Genomic DNA, 19,638 nt, shown 5'->3' with positions numbered 1-19,638 from the left:
TTAATTTCAGACCTGAATTCGTTTCCCATAGTGAGAAGACTCACAGGATATGACTTATTTTGTTCGTAGTTGTTTTGCTGTATTTTAGTCATTGCCTCAGAGAGTTATATTCACACATATCACATGTGTCTACATGCATTTCATTGGACAACTAATTTTTACTTTTTGCATATTTAAACACTTTTGAAAGACTATACTTTATGTTCCTTGTGTAATTTATGTTAGTTACTGATTATCACTTATAGTTTATTTGGTCGATAGCTTATTTTATTTTGTTTTAAGGCAGCAGATCTTGAATTAGTACTGCTAATTAGAACACAGAAGCCCTGGAACTGAAATAGCTGTTTCTAAGATACGTAGACACACAGCCTACATCAGAAATTGCATGGTGAAATGGTGCATCTTATTTATTTTCGTGTTTCATGTTCTGATATATTCTTATTAATATAATCTTATTCAGGCAAATTGAAATCTACTGACACACACACACACACACTTTTTTTAGTTATCTTTGGGGAGCAATGGAGCTGAGGTAATATATTATTATTATTGTTGTTGTTGCAAAGACTTATTTCTTGCTTCTTAAACTAGGAACGCTCTCAATTTTCAAATGAAGAGGTACTGTCAGGTATGTATACAATTAAGTTATCATGTGTCTGTATACTAAGGGTTATTAACTAAGGAATTCAACAAACTGTGTGTCCACAGAGCTCAATTTTTATTTATATTTGAGACTTCTTTGCCGTAGGATACCTGCAGGTGTTCTGAGATATCTCTGCACGTTATGCTACATCAGGGTGACCGCGGGCGTCAGTAGATGTGTTCTGCTGTCGGTGCGCAGGTGGATATGCCGTGATGTCACCGAGGACAGCGGCAGCCCTACGCCTTATCGATATCTTACTGCATCGCAAGCTGCAATATTCCACGTGGCTGGCAAAACGGGCTGGGCGTTTCCCTCCCACCTTTCTGTCTAGTGGCAGGCAAAAAAAAAAAAGTGTTGGAGCACTTTTGGCAGTAAGTGATGGCCAAGGTCATCAGACATCCCGGGGTACGTTTATCAGCGAATCACGTCAAGAGTTTCGGGTGGTGCTGAGAGTGCTTCTTGCAATCTGAGAGAGAAATAGAATGTAAGAAATGTTATACATAGGAGAAGGTCAACCACTCGATTGCTTGTATGGAAATATTATGTTTTGTTGTTACACTTTAAAACCACACCTGTTAAAGTTTTGATATTTCATAGTTGTATTTCATGAGCTCTGTGCAAAGAGCAGTTCCTATAGGCCTACTATTCCATAGACTAAAAAAGATGCTTATTCAAATAACCTGGTGTCTTGTTTTTTATTTTTACCTGCGAGCAGCGGCTAAAAAAATAGCCTAAGTTGGTGTCCTTGAAAAATGATGGTGTTTGTATCACTGAACACCTGCTTATTTTTTATGCTTAATAAATAGCTTGTTTGGTAGAGTAACCATATTTCATAACAATTTGTGAGCATGCTTCGAAACTGTTTTGCGATGACGTGCCTGAGTACGTCCTGGGAGCAGGGTGGGGGCGCGTGCTGATTATCTGGCTCGCGCCTTTACCGCCAGCGTGCGGGACTGGCAGCGGCGCCGGTTGTCCTTCCAGCGCCGGCCTATCAATCCGCGCAGATGCCCACTCTTCATTATCCGCGGGGCTGGAGCGCGCTTCACTGCCATGATTTCCTAACACATGCGCTGTCACACATGTTGGTTGAAATGTGACGGCTGTGGAGACAGGTCTGGGCATAAGGAAATCCTTGTTGGGGAAGTTTGAATCTCCAGGTACGAGTGAATAATACCTATGAGTTTTCCCAGCTGTGTGCAATTATACCAAAGTAAAGCAAACGCTAACTACTTTATTATCAGGACATTGCTCACGGAGGATTTTTTGTAATTGCAGTCTGTGGTAATATGAACGTTTCATATGCTGGCGTCGTTGCCAAGCCGCATGTGTGAACAATGTCGGAATGTGTTGCTACAGAAGGTGTCGATTATTTTTTTATTCCATTCTTAGGCTGTTAGTTTGCTAAAGTAATCCTGGTTCCAAAAAAGAACGAAGCCACGTGCTTGAATATCAAATTAGTCAGCGAGGTTCATATTGACTGTGATGCTGCATGTGTATAAATGAATGTTAAGGCTTCACAGCCTAAGCAGCAAAGTTCCATATGGCATATAAAAATGTAAATTGTTAAATGACAGAAACTGAGCAGCAGGAAACAATTAAAAAATTCCTGCTTATCTTCTTTGTTAGACGTTTGCAAGCCCATAAGGAGAATAGTCAAAAATTCAAATTCTAATATACTAAATAAAAAAAATTTATTTCGAAATTAATTTCAAGACTTCTATCTCCTGGAGGTGTGAAGGAATGGAGATACCCTCTGAGCCAAATACACTCTCAGAAATTATAATATTTATATTTAAATAATCTTTAAATGTATGATTTTACAAACATAGCACATAACAAGCGACATACCTCGTTTGCTGACTGTGTTGAAATTGAAATTGCAATCAATACACAGCAGGATCGGGATATCCCTATCAATACACGACAGGATCGGGTTATCCCTATCAATACACGGCAGGATCGGGTTATCCTTATCAATACACGACAGGATCGGGTTTTCCCTATCAATACACGAAAGGATCGGGTTATCCCTATCAATACATGACAGGATCTGGTTATCCCTATCAATACATGACAGGATCGGGTTATCCCTATCAATACACGGCAGGATCGGGTTATCCCTATCAATACACGACAGGATCGGGTTTTCCCTATCGACACACGGCAGGATCGGGTTTTCCCTATCGACAGATGGCAGGATCGGGATATCCCTGTCGACACACGGCAGGATCGGGTTTTCCCTGTCGACACACGGCAGGATCGGGTTATCCCTTTGAATACACGGCAGGATCGGGTTTTCCCTTTGAATACACGGCAGGATCGGGTTTTCCCTATCGACACACGGCAGGATCGGGTTATCCCTATCGACACACGACAGGATCGGGTTTTCCCTATCGACACACGGCAGGGATCGGGTTTTCCCTATCGACACACGGTAGGTTTGGGTTTTCCCTATCGACACATGACAGGATAGGGTTTTCCCTGTCGACACATGACAGGATCAGGTTTTCCCTGTCGAAACACGGCAGGATCGGGTTATCCCTGCACGATTTTACCACTTTCTCAATCTCCTGAATGTTATTTGTTGATTATGAACAGCATAGACATTTACAAAGTATTGTAAACAAGCAAAAGACCTCAGAGCGTTTTGGTGCATTGTGTGGAATGGCAGATATCAATGCCTGACAAGGATGGGGGGGGTTGGGTGTTAACAGGGAAAGAGGAGTCACTTCCTGTTGGTTCTCAAAGGCAACCATTTACCCTGTGACCTGATATGGTGCCATAAGTGAGTTATGGTCTAAGTCATACCTGCGCAAAGGAGAGTATTAGCGCTTAGAAGAAGGAAGATGGGTTTGAATGCGGTTGATGGATCTGGCGCACAGATGTGATGCGTGAAGCGTAGCCCTTTCATGAATTTGGCCTGCGTTCCTCTTCACTTTCTCTGGATAACGGCCACAGGAAGCGTAAGTCACCGCAGTCAACATATCAGATAATGTCACGTCGTCCGGAGGAAGGCAGCCTCTGCAGTAGTGCGCCCTCCCCCACCCACCCAGCTATGGGTGTCCCCTGTTGAAGCACCAATACCAGAGGAAGAACAATGCCCCCCCATAGACCATCTAGTTATGGATGAAATGAACCAACCCTGCTTAGCTTAAGATGCATGGGGATGGATGGATGGATGGATGGATAAAAGGAGCGGAAAACTGTATTTAACAATTGCTGAAAAAAGAAAAAATAGAATGAGATGTGTTGCCACAGTAATGTAGGGAACATCAAGTGTAGCAAATGGTAGCAACTTCCACATAGAACATGATGGTATTCTATGTAATGCTATGCTATGCTATGGTGTAGTATATGCTATTCTATGCTATGGTGTAGTATATGCTATTCTATGCTATGGTGTAGTATGCTATTCTATGCTAAACAATGCTATACTACACTATGCTGTGGTTCTGTATACATTTTGTATTTTGAAAGCATGTTTTGTTTTTAAACATCACTAAACTACATCTTGCATAAATTTGATTGCATGCGTGTTTGATCAATACTTGTAGACGCAGTATAAGCTCATCTCGTGTTAACACAATGTAAATTCTCTTAAATTTCATTAAAACACAAAAGTGTCAAATTTTATACCAATGATGGAGATCATTTGTATCGGAAATCAGTCATCAGGTGCTGATGGCTCTTTTCTCCTGGTGTCAAGCAGAGTAAACGTGCTGGAGATGCAGTGTAGCCACTTTTTGGATTCTGCAGGCACGGAAATGGCAGATGCAGTTTTGTGAAGCCAGCTACTCCGTTATAGATATTGGCTTGGAGATGCTGCCGGGTTCTGTATCTGTCAGTGTGGGTGCCGTCCGCGTGGCACGGAGAGAGTTGCGTGACAGGTGTTAGACATCACGCTATGACATGATGAGATTCACTGCTTCCCTGTTGTTTGTATAGAGCCTTAAATACCTATGCTGAATTATTATTTTTTTTTTTTACTGTCAGTAAGCAGAAAGCTACATGCCTATATATACAAACCCCTACCACCTACCAACCACTGAAACGTTGTCACCGTATTTTGTACAATAATGTATATTTCAAATTGGCTGCTGGTTGAAAAGGACTGGCATCCTGTCCAGCATGTCACTTTGCCTTGTGACCTCTACTCTCTGCCAGTGTTTCCCAAACCGGTCCTTGGAGACCCACAGATGGTCCACGTTTTTGCTCCCTTCCAGCTCCCCAAAAACGTGGGCTGTCTGGCAGGGGGGGAGCAAAAACGTGGACCGACTGTGGGTCCCCGAGGACCAGATTGGGAAACAACTGCTCTCTAGAACAGGAGAACCAATACGAGGGTGGATGATGAATTCATGAATTATCCACTTTTTCTTAAATATTCATCCAAATATTAGTATTATTGTGCATGTCAGTCAATGAAAGTCATTTAGATATGGCAGTATTGCAGTACTTGTTTCGATTTGTGTCTTCAGCCATGGTTTCAAATTTCTTAGGAAGCCTTAGCAAGAACAGGGCGTGGGAAGCGGGGAAGCTTGGAGTTCTTACCATCAACTTCATAAAAATGCATCCGTTTAATATGGTACGTCCTGCAAATTTTAATATTTTGAACCCGTCTTGGATTCTAAGCTATCTTTGCTGCGTCATTCTATTAATAATTGCATCGCTGGATCCAGGCCTGGTGTGATGAATGTAGCACGCATTCAGACCAAATGTTGCATGAAATGAAATTCGGATAAAGCTACTTTTGATGTCTCTGAGTGCTCTTTGTAAAGCTGGATTAGAAGCAACGTCTGCCAACCACCAAGATCATAAATAAAGCCAGAAAACAGACAAAAGGCGATAGATTGCATTTGGACTAAAAGGGTTTGAATTAGATTTTTTTAATCAAAGTTTGAATTTATTGTAATTAGTTTCACAGCCTTAACTGTCAAATTAATCTATCATTATCATTTTCAGTAATATGTTTTCAGTAACCGGCTGCTTAAACAATGTGTCTGTTTTGTGACACCTGCAGTGGCTGTTGAAGGTAAAGCAATTTGTCAGACATGATTTCTGAGGACTCGAGACTAATGTCTCTTCGGTCATATCTAATTAGTGCCTGGAGTTCTGCAGTTTTACTTTAGACGGGAGCAGACTGCACATTTGATCTTTGAGCTTTATGCTGGAAGACCATGTTGTCGCTACTAATTTAAAAAGAAAATTTGCGATGTTAGATTCTTCGCTATTAGAAAGAACTTTTCCAATAAAGGGCTAATATTTCTCATTAATAAATGATTGTAATTTGTGTATCTTTATTTGATTACTTGTTCTTTGTTTACTAATTTACTTTGGAATTATACTCACAATATGGTTACGATTTAGTCATTAAATTTAGTTTCTGATTCAATGATTTTTTGAATTTGTGTTAAACTAGATTTGTTACCCCTTGTTAAATTAGGGCTGTACCTCCACGTAGCTTGTTATTCTCACAATGTCTTTTTAAACAGGAAAGCGGCTGAGCAGAGGACTGGATCTGTGCTGCTTTCAGCACGTGCTCTGTTGAGCTGAAAGGACAGTCTCTCTGGTTTATCTGAACATTGGCAAATGGGGTTTAGGAAAGTGTCACAGTAACACATTGTAACAAGAATAAATAAGAAAATTAATTAAACCACCTTCTCAGTTCGCAGCCTCAGAGTGCAGCCATCAGATTATTCTTGTTACGACCCACCTCCCCCCCCCCCCCCCAGCCACTACTGGGACTTATAAATAACAGCTGCATCTGTGTCACCTAAGAATTTACACCCTGGGAAGTTTAGATTGCATTGAAAGCTTCCTCTGAAGACGAGTGCCTGAAAAACAAGGAAAGAAGCTCACAGCAACATGCAATAAATTTCAGACTTTATTAGCACAAGTGAGAAAATATATATCAAGCGCTAGTATACTACATAAAAAGTAAATGCATATCAGTATACAGCGCCTGAGCGTGTATCGCCACCTCCGGACCCTCGAGCAAGGCCCTTAACCCCCAGCTGCATGGGTGCTGCATGCTGGCAGACCCTGAGCTGTGACCCCCCCCCCCCCCCCATCTTACTCTCGCCTGTATTTGTATTTGTGTCTCTCGCGGAGAAGAAGAAGGAGAACACAAAAAGAGAATTTCACCATTGGTATCAATAAAGTATCAGAATTCTATTCCATAATATACTATTCTTCACATAAGTGAGAAAAAACGGTTGCATATGTAGATATGCCATTCTTATGATATTAAGTAAAAAAAAAAAAGTACTCTATAGCCTGCAACAATGATTCACATGGCTTATATGCAATGTTAAAGCCAGAACAATCTGGAATTAAGTGCCAAAGCTTTTTTTTTCTAAATATTTCAATTCCACCCTAAGCGATACTTCCGCTCCTTCGATTTATTAAGAAAGCAACATGAGATTATAACAAGTGAACCAAGAAGGAACAAACAAGCAGCGGATATTCTGCAAAGAGGGAAAATCAAACTAGTTCCAGCACGAACGTTTCCATTAAGGCTGAACTGTACATGACCTCTATAGAAAAGAAACACTCCAGTGAAATTATGATTGCATTTGTTTTTTTTTTGAAGAAATAAAAATAACTGTAAAAAATATTGTTCTATTACACCAAAACAAGAATGCAATACACTCACCATACATTAACATTATATAACCTAGCTACTTGTGACATCTTTGATTAAAGATAGTTAAAACAGTGCATGAATTTCATATTTTATTGGTGCCATTTAACGTTTTTCTTCCAAATCTACATTGCATGTGGTCATCACTGCCGAATCTCCATATTCTGTTCCATCACTCAAGAGAATAAATACCTCAGTCTTCCAAACATATTCCAAACAGCCGTGTTACTGTTTGCAGCTTGATTCAGACTATTTCATACAATAACGTGATCTGTGGGGCTTATAACTGTACAATTTTTTAAATAAACATCGTTCTGTGAATTGTTTGTGTCACTCCCATTGCAGCTGGTCTGCAAACGACTATTTTAGACTCTTCAAAGCATCGTCCTTTGGCTTTGATGACAGCACTGCAGTCTCCTTCCATTCCTGATGTAGGCAGCTGGAATGCTTAATAACAGTCCGTAATGCATTTACATATGTTCTGGGCACAAATCGGCTACCTTCCTTGTACTCTTCGATCCAGTTCATCCCAAAGCAGCTCTATAGGGTTTAGGGCGGGGGATTGTGGGGGCCAGGTCATCTGTCACAGCACTCCCATCTTCTTACTATCGGTCTGTAAAAAGGATTTTTGTATTATATTCCTGGGAGGTGTTAATGTGAAAAAAATACAAATCATTTTGATACAGGAGAAAGTGTTACAAAAATGTGAAATGAATCAGACATTCATTAGCATGAATAAATTATGAATTAATTGCTTAAAGACGACCATTTGCACATCTGTCTAGATCTTCTTCACCGAATAATAAATAAATAAAATGAAATAAATTAAACAAGCATAAGCTGAAAGGTGAATGAAACATTTAATTATTCAGTATCAATAAATCTTCAAAGACAATGTAGAAGATGCAGGTTATGTATTCTGGCTTATAAAAACCATGCTGCTCCACATCACGTTCTTCCAATTATATGTTCAGAAGAGATTCACTGCCCACACAGGTCTGTGGTCTCCAGACAACAAAGACGACATCCAGCTGTGTGCAAATGCAATTCGAGCGAAATGAAGGAGAACGTGGAGGGTCAGAGAGGAAGCACAGCCGGCGATAAGAAAATTGGCAAGGATGTGGGTGACGGTAATGGACGAAGCGGCGCTTCCGAGCGCGTGGTGGGTGTCAGTCACTGCCTGGTTCTGAACAACAGCAAGCAAACAGGAAGTGGGTGAAACCTGTCGATAAGTGAACGGCCCACCTTGGGTTTCAAAACCACATTCTTTGCAGCAAGTGTTTCATGCTGCAGTCTTTAGACATTTTCAGTAGAGCAGGTACATAGTTTTTCAATATATTAAGCAGTCAGCCCATCTCGCAAAGTGATATCCTTCCTAGCGGTGGTCTCAGATGTTGTATTTTCATTTTAGCTTTACGTAAACCAGTTTGCCACATGATATTTGCAAATTATAGATTTTTAAACAGATGGCGCAGTGGCAGAGGGGTTTGTGTTGTTGCCTCCAGTCCCCCTGCCTCTAAGCTTTGAGTCTCCACCCTGGCTCTCTGTGTGTCGAGTTTGCATGTTCTACCCATATCGTTGTGAGGTTTCCGATCACATTCCCAAAATTATGGTAAGGTGTGTGTATAATGGTGTGTGTGTGTCCCGTGATGAATTGGCACCTCATCCCAGGTGGATCCCTGCCTTCTGCTCATAGCCTGCAGGATGGGCTCCAGACCCATGCCGCCCTGTATAGGAGAAGCTGGTACAGAACATGGATTGATGGATTTGCGATCATAATCTGCTTGGTGTAATACCTTTAACATACATTTACTGTGTTTAAAATTTTCTTGACCTGAATGTTTATAAATGAACGAATTGTACAGATGAACTGTGTTGGGTTGGCGCCCCATCCTGAGATATGCCCTGCCTTGCGCCGGTACAGAGAGAGGCTCCAGACCCCCGCGACCCTCAATTGAACAAGCCATTACAGGAAATGGAGGGAGGGATCAATGTACAGACAACTTCTCAGTCAAAGATGAACATTACTTGACTAAACATTATAATTATGGATTGTGAAACTTTTATTTAGTTTGTACTGTGTTTGAAGAAACTTCTGTTCTCTTCTGAATCAAAAACATGCATAAAATGAGATTGTAGAGCAAGGGTGAGGGTTAGGGTGGGGATTATCAATCACATATTATTTTGTGTTCATTTGTTTGAACGTGGTGTGTTTATCACTCAAGTTTCATTTGCTCTCCGGAACCAAGGTGAGTGAAAACGCTGAAGGGCCAGAAAGTGGATGTTAAGCTGAATTGTCATTTTGTTGCATAAAGACCTTGAAATGAAGAGTCATTTAATATCACTGGATCTATGACTCATTTTTTATCTTGTGGACAAAAAGAAGATATTACTGTACCAATAGAATCTGGGAAGCCAAAACTTTGTTAGGGAATTGTTATTTTTCCCAACCCCGCTACATCAGCTTGTTAGATAAGCAGTCTTGCTTTCTTAAGTAAAAATGCCACCATTTTGTGACCAAAAATATTAAAAGATGAAAAGCCTTCACCATTTCCGGGAGTGAAATAGAATAAAATAGAGCATTTATGGTAAGAAATAATGAAACAGGGGAACCCAAAAGTGACCTTTAAATTGATAAACATGCCAAAAACCGTTATTTAAATGTTTTTCAATGTTGCCATGGCATTAAACACAAATAAAGGATGGAAAATGACCCTACATTTTCCACACGGCGACAAACACATTAGCATTGTCCATCGGAAGGCTCCATTATAATGAGCAGAGCTTAGTCCTGCTGGTTCCTCGCGCGGAAAATGGACGGCATGGGGGACAAGTTTTGAAATGGCGCCATTGAAAGTATTATGTCTCTCCATGGAGAGAAAATCAGCTGGAATCTGCCGCTGCTTTCCGATGTATCGGTCTGCAAATGTCACTAGACTGCCCTTTCCACAGGGCCCACGCCTACCATTGGGTAAGTTTTCAGTGGCTCTGAATAACTTTATTGACTCAAAACAGAGGGGTGTGTTTGAGAGCAGTGATACTTGGAAGAATGCAGGAAATGGCTCCGAATGCCTGGTGAGGTGTTAGATGAGTACCATGGGCAGACGGCCACGCTTAACTCTGCGAAATGCTCTATGGTGGGATATATATCGGAAACTAAGTGAGGCGACCCGCTGCGTTAACAATTCAGAAGTGCACTTTGCCGTTCTCTGTATTTCTGTCTAAATGCCGCTTGGATGTTGCTGGCGTCCACCATCACTTGTGGGTAAATATATTTTTAGACTGCAGAGGATCACTAAGCCCCAGAAAAATGAGCTGGACTGACAGTCACATGAGGGACGAATCATAGTTATAAAGCCTGCATTGGATAAGTGGTTGTAAGATGGATGGATGGATGGATGGTCGTGTAATGCTGTCTTGGGGTAGTAATTTTGTTTTTTTTTTAATTTAATTTTATATTTTTTTATTTTGGGGTAGTAATTTAGCATAGCATGATTCCATATTTTCCAAAGACTTCTGCCAAACTGTACAATGTAGGAAAAGTGGATTGTCTTGGCCAGTGACTGAAGGTTAGACTGAGGCAGGTGAGATTATCTAGGCAGGAGGAAACATTGTAATCATATAAAGAATGACAAGGGTGTTGTATTAGACAGCAGGCTCATTACCAGAGGTAGCTAAAAATGGTACTTGTTAGAGTTATGACACAAGCTTTGACTGTTGGGGGAGACAGATACGGGCAAGACAGGTATTGCATACAGGTAAGATTTATTGTAAGAATTACAAAAAAAGGACGCATGTTGCTATTATTGTGATGAAAGACTGAGAGACACACTGAATGTGCATTTTCAATATATTATTTATAACAGCAAGGTATAATTTCATTATTCAGCAATCCTCCGCATTGTACATCTTTTAATCTGATAATATTCGGTGTGAAATATAAGCATGCAGAACCTGAACATTTTTCTTAATCTTATTTTAATTTATATCCTGAGATCTCCCAGCAGCGACTCACATTAATCATTCATCCACCAGTGAAATATGGCTCCTGAGATATGGTGGTCTACTGTACATATATACAATAATGTAACATTCCTTTAAAAACACAGAGCATGTTGATTGGATTCTGTGTGCGATTTGTCTTGATATACTGTACCGATTCTTTGAGAAAGATGAGATAAGGGAGGCACAATGGATGCACTACATGGATCCACAGAATTTTTGTTTCTCCAAAAAAAACCACATATTTAAAAAGTTACAGGACATATTTGTGAACTCAATTTACTATTTGTTTATCCTGAATTGACAATCAGCAATAAAGAAGCTTCATTATATGAAGTGCATGATATTTTCATCATGATATTAACCAAGTTAAAGAGATTACTAGTAATGCAAATAAATCCCTGAAAAATACAGATGATGATACAGATATATGGTTATCATAGTTTGGAAAGTGTATAGACGCATGGGTAATACATCTTTACCCAATATATACTGTACAAATTACCACAAAATGCTTGCCAGCAGTAAATCTTCTACAGATGAAGGAGATCCCTTATGAAGACAGAGAGGAAACAGTAGATTAGTAAGACAGAAGGAGACTGAGACTTTATAGTAGTAGAGAATAAAGAATTTACTGTCTATTTTCCTTTTTTCAGGGAAAAACAGATTTGTAACGGATTTTTCTTCAGTTCATTGCAATGAAAATCCATATTCAGTTATATGATGTTTGCCTCAGTTTATGGAAAAATGACTTTTTATACAGTATGTGTGTGTGTGTGTGTGTGTGTGTGAATATATATATAAATGGAGTTTACTAACAATTATTCAAAGAAAACCAAATTCCAGTAATTGCATCATGCATGTCTGCAACTCCTGAAACCCTATAATCATATAGCTAAAGGTAATTTTAAACAGACGTAAATTTACGTAGCTAATCTATGAGGCAATAATTAAACTCTTAATCAAAACCACAGTGCCGACTCCCACTAATTGCTTGACTGGAGATTTAATCTTTCTATGCCCATGAATGATTGAATTGCAAGTCTTCACATTGAATTGCAATTGAATTACTGCTATGCATATCTAGATGACTGCTGATCTTTATACAGAAGTGACCTTTTTAGTCAAATTCCACACCCAGATGGTGTTTTCAGTTAAGCAGGGAATTGGGATGTATTAATTGTTCCAAACTTCATTAACAATCAACAGACGGATTCTATCCCATTTTCTATAGTGCAGATAGGAATTATTAATTAATAATGTTATTAAATGTAACTTCCAATATCATGCTCTCCTTTGTCAATTATACAAAACTCTCACTTAAATATTTAATGTTCTATTATTCATATATCCATTAATGGTGTGTATTTACCTGTCCATGTAAAAAAACACCCATATAAATCAAGAACTGTTTCTCAAATTGATCAAAGAATTCTAAAGATACTTTGTTTACTGCAGCTACACATAACCTATGCACTGAGCATCGTAAGAGACTGTAAGACACATGGGCTGCACATATCTCTTATTAAGTATTCAGTACCCCAAACTGACCTGTCAGCGATGACTTTCTTCCTGCTTATACATCTTTTATAGCCAGTCATCTTTGAATTGATATGTAACCCGTATATCAGTATTCCCTTAGCACCAGCATGGATTTAACTGCAAGCCCAAAACATGTTACATAATCAAGAACGATGAGGTGAGATTAACATTGAGTCCTGAGCTCTAACTTTTAAAAAGAGATAAAGTGAAAGCATGCGTGCACTGCTAGTCTTGCATAGCTAAAATCATGACGTGGACTATAAAGATGCAAAATTGTCCATGGCTTATTGTGTTATACTTTTGAATATATGCAAAAACAAAACAAAAAGACAAGTCCCAAAATTAATTGCTTCCAAATCACGATCCCAGAAATAAACACACTAATAAAGATAAACAAATAAACAAAACAAACTAATTAATAAATGAACAATGTGAGCCTGTGGTGCTCATATATTTTTCTTCTTCTGACAAATAGTAATAATACACTGGAGGATTCTTGCAAGATGCAGTACATCCTACAATGAGGATTAAATGAGCGTGAGTTATAACTAAGTATTAAATTTTAAAGCGAATATAACCTTCACAATGATGTAAAAATTTCATAACCCAAACATACATATTTAATGGTAGCTTTTAAAAGAAGACTTGCCTCCACTGAGATATGAAAATATGACGCATGTCCTTTAATTTTACCACCCTTTAGAGCTTTACCCTCAGTCAGGGTAAAGATGATAAATGCTTTGGTAAGACCAGAGAAGCCTTTTCAGAATGTAAATAAAGGAGTCAATGAAAATTCCATTCTAATCTGTGTGTTTCAGACTGCCAGTTTTATTATTGTGTATTTATACTATATAAAGTAGCACACAGTTATAATAATTTTACTCTACTTATTAGCAGTGGTAATAGAACTAGTCAGAATGAGTAGTATTGGTAACAAAATCTCAGTGGCATTCATTAAACGACCTGGAAGAATAAGCACGCGTTGGATCATCTGTTCTAGACATTTTATTTAGCTAATATTGCTGTATATTTTATGAAGAGCAGTTCTGTGCAGCATTGACTGCAGCGATTCCGATTCGCACAGCTCCCATAATCGCCAAAACTTCAATTAATACGAGAGAACGCATCTGAGAGATGGCCGTCATCTATGCAGCAGGATGGGATTAAATATTTTACATGGATGTTTCTCATTTTTCATGGATTTCCTGCTGCTTTTATTTTTCTATAGATGACAGTTTGGAAGCTGACAGGTAATTACTTTAATTTACATTACTTGACAGATTAATTCTTGCCCGTTTGTTTAGATCATTTTAATCCCCCTGGACCCCCGAGAATAAATATCGTCTTAAAGCCGTAAATTTGTGTTAGAATACGAAACATGGCTGTGCAATCATTATAAGTCAATGAATTACTTTATTTCTGGGGTCTTTCAGTCAGTGTTTCTTACTATGAAACATCCATCTTTTAACCGGATGATAGGGGGGTATTCAGGACAACATTCGGCACAAGGCCTGGGGGGGCACCCTGAATGGGAGGTAAGTTCATCACAGTGTCTTTATATGCACACACACTCACACACCATAGTTAATTTAGTGCCCATATTTAGCCTAACTGCATCTCTCTGAACGATGAGATCAGCCAATCAGCAGAGGTAGATCTCGACTCACACGCTCGCACGGCCGACACGGGCTTAGAGCCCAAAACCTTGTGAGGCAGCGGTGACATCATACTGAAAAGCAAACCTTAGCTTACACACTTCACAAACACACAGTATATATGCACAGATATCCGCATACCAAATAAAGCAGGTCTTTACCCCAGAGTGTTCTCCTACTGCAGTTAATTAGTTTTGTCAGTCATCTGTCTCAAATTGGATTACTACGTCTTTTTGGAAGGAACGAAAAGTGCATATGCATTAACAGCTAGAGGAAACCTGGAGGAATACAGACAATATGGAAAGTTTTAAAGAAATCAAAAAATCACTCTGCCCTATTCCTGCTTCCCCCCCCCCCCCAAGTTTCCAATTCTTACACGAGTGTTTCAGTCATTAACAGTTCATGCTAATTAGCCTATATATTCTGTTACACAATTGATTTTTTTTTTCCAGATCGCAGTAAACCACTGATAACTGAAACTACTGTATTTCGGTGTCTGATCACAGATGCTTTAATCTGATTTTGAGATCTTGCAGCTAGTGTTTCGGCTGTAAATAGACCATGAGTATGAGACAATGATGACCGTTGTGCGTTTGAAATTGCCGCAATGTTACTCAAAAGTTTTTACAATGGTATAAAAAAGGGGGAATTAAAACAGATTTAGTGGAAGAAATGTGCGAACTCGATCACAGTAGCCATCACTCAAGGAAATAACCGTTAATGCAGGAAAAGATCTATACCAACCTTTGAAGAACATAACCTAACTAGGCCTGTGTGGCAAGACAATAGCATGCTACTTTAGCCTAAACATTGGCACATGTGGCAGCTTGCAGTGGCGACGAAGAGACGAGACGAAAGGCCCAGCGTGAGAATATACGGCTGGTGCTTAGCGCCAAAAGCGATGATGTGTTTGCTGTGGTGACAGCGCAATAAAATAAAAATCATTTGCTTAGAGCAAGGAGGTAACAGGAGAAAGCAGCCTTATCCGGTGGTAGAAATGGTGTTGAGACAATACGCAGTGATTTATGGCCACCATTACGGTGAAGGGCGGACAAACAGGACTTCTTAGTCCCGCTATAAGAAATGGGGAGAAAAAAGATAGATGATACTGAGCTTGCTAGTGTAAACAGGAAGTGATGTCTGAGCTTCCTGCTACACCTGTTATACATGCGGCTTTATGCTGAGAGTTGCCCAAAAGAGACGGGCCAAGCATTTTAATATGACTTGCAGAAAAAAAGAAAATCACTTAACACTACTTTCTTTCGCATACGTAAATTTATGCCTGAGTAGCAATCTGATTTAATTTATTTAATCATTTATCCTATGACACTTCTTGCAATTTGCAAGCAATTCCAGCTGTTTTTAAATGTTAAACCCAAACCCGGTTGAAAAAGGAAGAGCATGTTACAAAGGGCTAGCTAACCAGCTAATCTGAGGCTCCTCAGTTCTGGAATGACATTGGTCCTCTAGTCATAATAGATCCTGGGGATGGATTGGACACGGGGGCTTGTGTTGTGGCAGGCCCTGCTGTGTAATCGCCAAAGTAAGATGACTAAGAAACACTGGGCGCTAAGACCTTGAGGGAGATATCAGAGATATGGGCTCTAGCTGAAGGCAGCAGCAGGGAAACGCTCAAGACAGAGACGTCTGGAGAAGCTTTGTTGACGGCCTATGCACCCAAATGGGTAGAAGACGTTACTAGTGCTTAGTGGTGTAGAAAACATACATTCCTGTGCAAAAATCATAGGCAGTCAAAGAAAATATAATACCTCAGAAAAAAAAACACAATTAATAATTATAATATATGCAAACTAACAGTAACCCAATTCAAAATAAACACAAATGTCTTTTGTTCTCCAGAAAGTTGTGTACATGGTGTTGGATGGCTAGATGAACGACGCATTGCTTCTCAAACCTCACCTGAGGGGCACCTCAGCCATTCCACGTATTTGCTAAATTTCACCACCGGCTCAGCTCTGTGAGGTATTGATTAGCCAAACGGGGTGTGTTCTACTGGTCAAGTCAAAACAAGTCATGGGTTTGTTGGATGGTTACTGCAGATATACTGGGCTGACTTTAAGAGAGGTTTTGAAATGACACACTTTGACAGACATACAGCGCCCTCCACAATTATTGGCACCCATTGTTAAGATTTTAGTCAAAATGTACCGTTTACTGAAGTAGCTTCATCTAACACTGAAAAAATTTGTAAAATCCAACCTTTCATTGAAATAAATTTATTCAAAGAAAAGAAAATCCTTCATCAAGAAATAATTATTTTTAACAAAAATACATGTGCCACGATTATTGGCAGCCCTGTAAATTATGGTGAGAACAATGTAACTGAAGCGTGTTTCCCATGTGGGCTCCGCCCCCACTTCCCCCAGTCCCCCCACTCCCCTCTTCTGCCCCACGGACGTTCTGAAACTCTGATATACACACACACACACTCACTGACCTGCACCAGTCACTTTGTGTAGCATTGGTCTGCTAATTACCTCATCCTACTCATAGTCTACCTCATAATGATTCTGTCTGTTCAAGGCTGCTCTTTATCACTTATCATACTTACAAGCTCTATTTGCACTTTATGTCTGATTTGCACCCTCTGCCACGTGCCCTTACTTGTACATTGTATTTATTCATATTTTCTTACTTGTATTTTTAAATTTTTATTTTTTTGTATTAATGTTTTCTGTTTAACAAGGGTTTGTGAGAAACGTAATATCAATTCTCTGTGTGTTCTGTACATGTGGCAGAATTGACAATAAAGCTGACTTTGACTTTGAATTGCACATCTTTGAGTTGATTGGAGTGTGTGTAGGAACCTTGAAGCTGTAATCCATGACTTCCTGATTAACTGGGGTACAAACATGAGGTGACACAGAGCCCAAATTCCCTTAGTCATCCATCAACATGGGAAAGATAAGAGAACACACAGACCAATGAGGGAGAAGTGTGCTGACCTTCATAAATCTGGGAATGAATATTAAAAAATAGCTACTCGCCTGAACATGCCTATTACTACTGCTAGGGCAATAATAAAAAAGTGGACAACAACTGGAACTGTTACAAACCCACCTGGAAGAGGACCCATGTACAATGAGGAGGGTCGTAAGAGAGGAAAAAAACCCCCAAGGATCACGGTTAGTGAATTACAAGACAAAGTAATTTTTGGCAATAAACATTCAAAGTGGGTTTGGTGTAAAAAGAAGCATGGCTATAATGAAAGAACCTTATCCCAACTGCAAAACATGGTGGAGGTTCTGTGATGGGAGGCTGTTTTTCCTCCAAAGGCCCTGGGAACCTTGATAGGGTACATGGCATTATGGACTCCATGAAACACCAAGACATTTTAAATCAAAATGTACCTCTCTCTGTCAAGAAACTAAAACTGGGCCGTCACTGGATCTTCTAGCAGGACCATGATCCGAAGCACATGTCCAACTAGACACAAAAATGGTTACCTGACCACAGAATCAAGCTTCTGCCATGGCCATCTCAGTCCCCAGACCTGAACCCCACTGAAAACCTGTGGGCTGAGCTGAAGAGGAGAGTCAACAAGAGAGGGCCTAGGACCCTGGGTGATCTGGAGGAATTCTGTAAAGAGGAATGGTCTCAGATGCCCTGCTCTGTATTCTCCAACCTTATAAACTGTTATAGGAGAAGTTGGATGTTTGTCATTTTTTCAGTGTAATATAAAACTACTTCACCAAAAGGTGGGTTTTTTTCTAACCCTTTTTACGAAACTTTACAAGAGGTGCCAATAATTGTGGGGGGTGCTGTAATATCATAGTTTTATGTCGACATGAAGACCATTTAAACATCATTATCTTGACCTTTGCACAGTGCTGTACCATCAGAAAACTCATGTGCCCAGATAAAGGCATACATACAGAAGTTTTAAAAGGTTTTAAGAAATTTGTTTTCATTACATACCTAGTAATACATTTAGATTTACTAAATGTCATGACCTTCTCGTCCGACCCTCCTGTGTGCCACGCCCCCTTGTTAACTCGTGTGGAATCCTGGTGTTTTTCAGCTGTGTCTAGTTGTTAATTGATTCTGTGTATTTAGTGCTTCTGTGTCTGTCTTACCCCCGTCCAGTCATTGACTTTGGTTGACGTCTGTTTCTGCGTTCTGTGCTGTGTTTGCTGGTTTCCCCGAATAAACCACATTTTCCCCGACTTTGTGCTGCTTCCCCGGACAGATCCATGACACTAAAATGACACGAAAGCGTAAGCATCTTGTCAGTATTTTGTTAATATTCTGGATAGAAAATAAAATGGATGTGTCCGCCAAACAACACACTGTTGTCTGTCTGCTCCCTGAATCATTTCCATATATTCTTACTTTCAGAATCCATCTTCTCCTCGTTTTCCTTTAAGACACCCCAGTGTCTTTTAAAAATATGTAATATATTATTTATGGTGGCCCAGTGCCTCATACGTCCTGGACAAAGTCCTGGCCCGTCACTGTGTGTCTGTACAGTTTGCAGGCTATCTTTGTGTACCCCATTCTAAAGACATTCAGTTGGGCTAGTAAGTGTCTTGGTGTCTCTAAAACACCCATATTATATAAGTGTGTGTGTATGTTTGTGTATATGTGCTTGTGGTGTTGTGTGTCCTGTGAAGGACCACCTCCTGTCCAGGCTGTTCCTAGCCGTGTGTCCTGTGAAGGACCACCTCCTGTCCAGGCTGTTCCTAGCCGTGTGCCCTGTGAAGGACCACCTCCTGTCCAGGCTGTTCCTAGCCGTGTCTCCTGTGAAGGACTACCTCCTGTCCAGGCTGTTCCTAGCCGTGTGCCCTGTGAAGGACTACCTCCTGTCCAGGCTGTTCCTAGCCGTGTGCCCTGTGAAGGACTACCTCCTGTCCAGGCTGTTCCTAGCCGTGTGCCCTGTGAAGGACTACCTCCTGTCCAGGCTGTTCCTAGCCGTGTGTCCTATGCTGCCTGGAACAGGTTCCAGCAGCTAGAAGGTGGAAGAGTTTGTTTTTTTATTTTTTGGGAAAAGCCCTCTAAAAATGCCGCTATTTATGTGCTCGTGTTATTGTTTATTTACAATTATTATGCACGATGCAAGTAGAGTGGCATTTAAACATGAACTCTTAACCCGAAGCTTGCAGAGTCAAGTAGCAGTTTATTTAAATTACTCCAGT

The 19,638-nt window shown here is 40.0% G+C and overlaps 1 long non-coding RNA gene across 1 annotated transcript in view; it reads left to right on the top strand.

The window, feature by feature from the left end:
• Positions 1-450: 450 nt before the first annotated feature.
• Positions 451-19,638, top strand: part of LOC140582871 (uncharacterized) — a 56,389-nt gene continuing 37,201 nt past the window's right edge. The window contains exon 1 of the long non-coding RNA XR_011985665.1: positions 451-628. This is a non-coding gene — a long non-coding RNA (uncharacterized lncRNA). The remainder of the gene's footprint in view (positions 629-19,638) is intronic.

The sequence above is a fragment of the Paramormyrops kingsleyae genome, chromosome 25 (assembly GCF_048594095.1).
Source record: "Paramormyrops kingsleyae isolate MSU_618 chromosome 25, PKINGS_0.4, whole genome shotgun sequence".
In the NCBI taxonomy this organism is placed as follows: Eukaryota; Metazoa; Chordata; class Actinopteri; order Osteoglossiformes; family Mormyridae; genus Paramormyrops; species Paramormyrops kingsleyae.
Note: the sequence above shows the minus strand (reverse complement) of the source record. Positions and strands in the feature narration are given on the sequence as shown.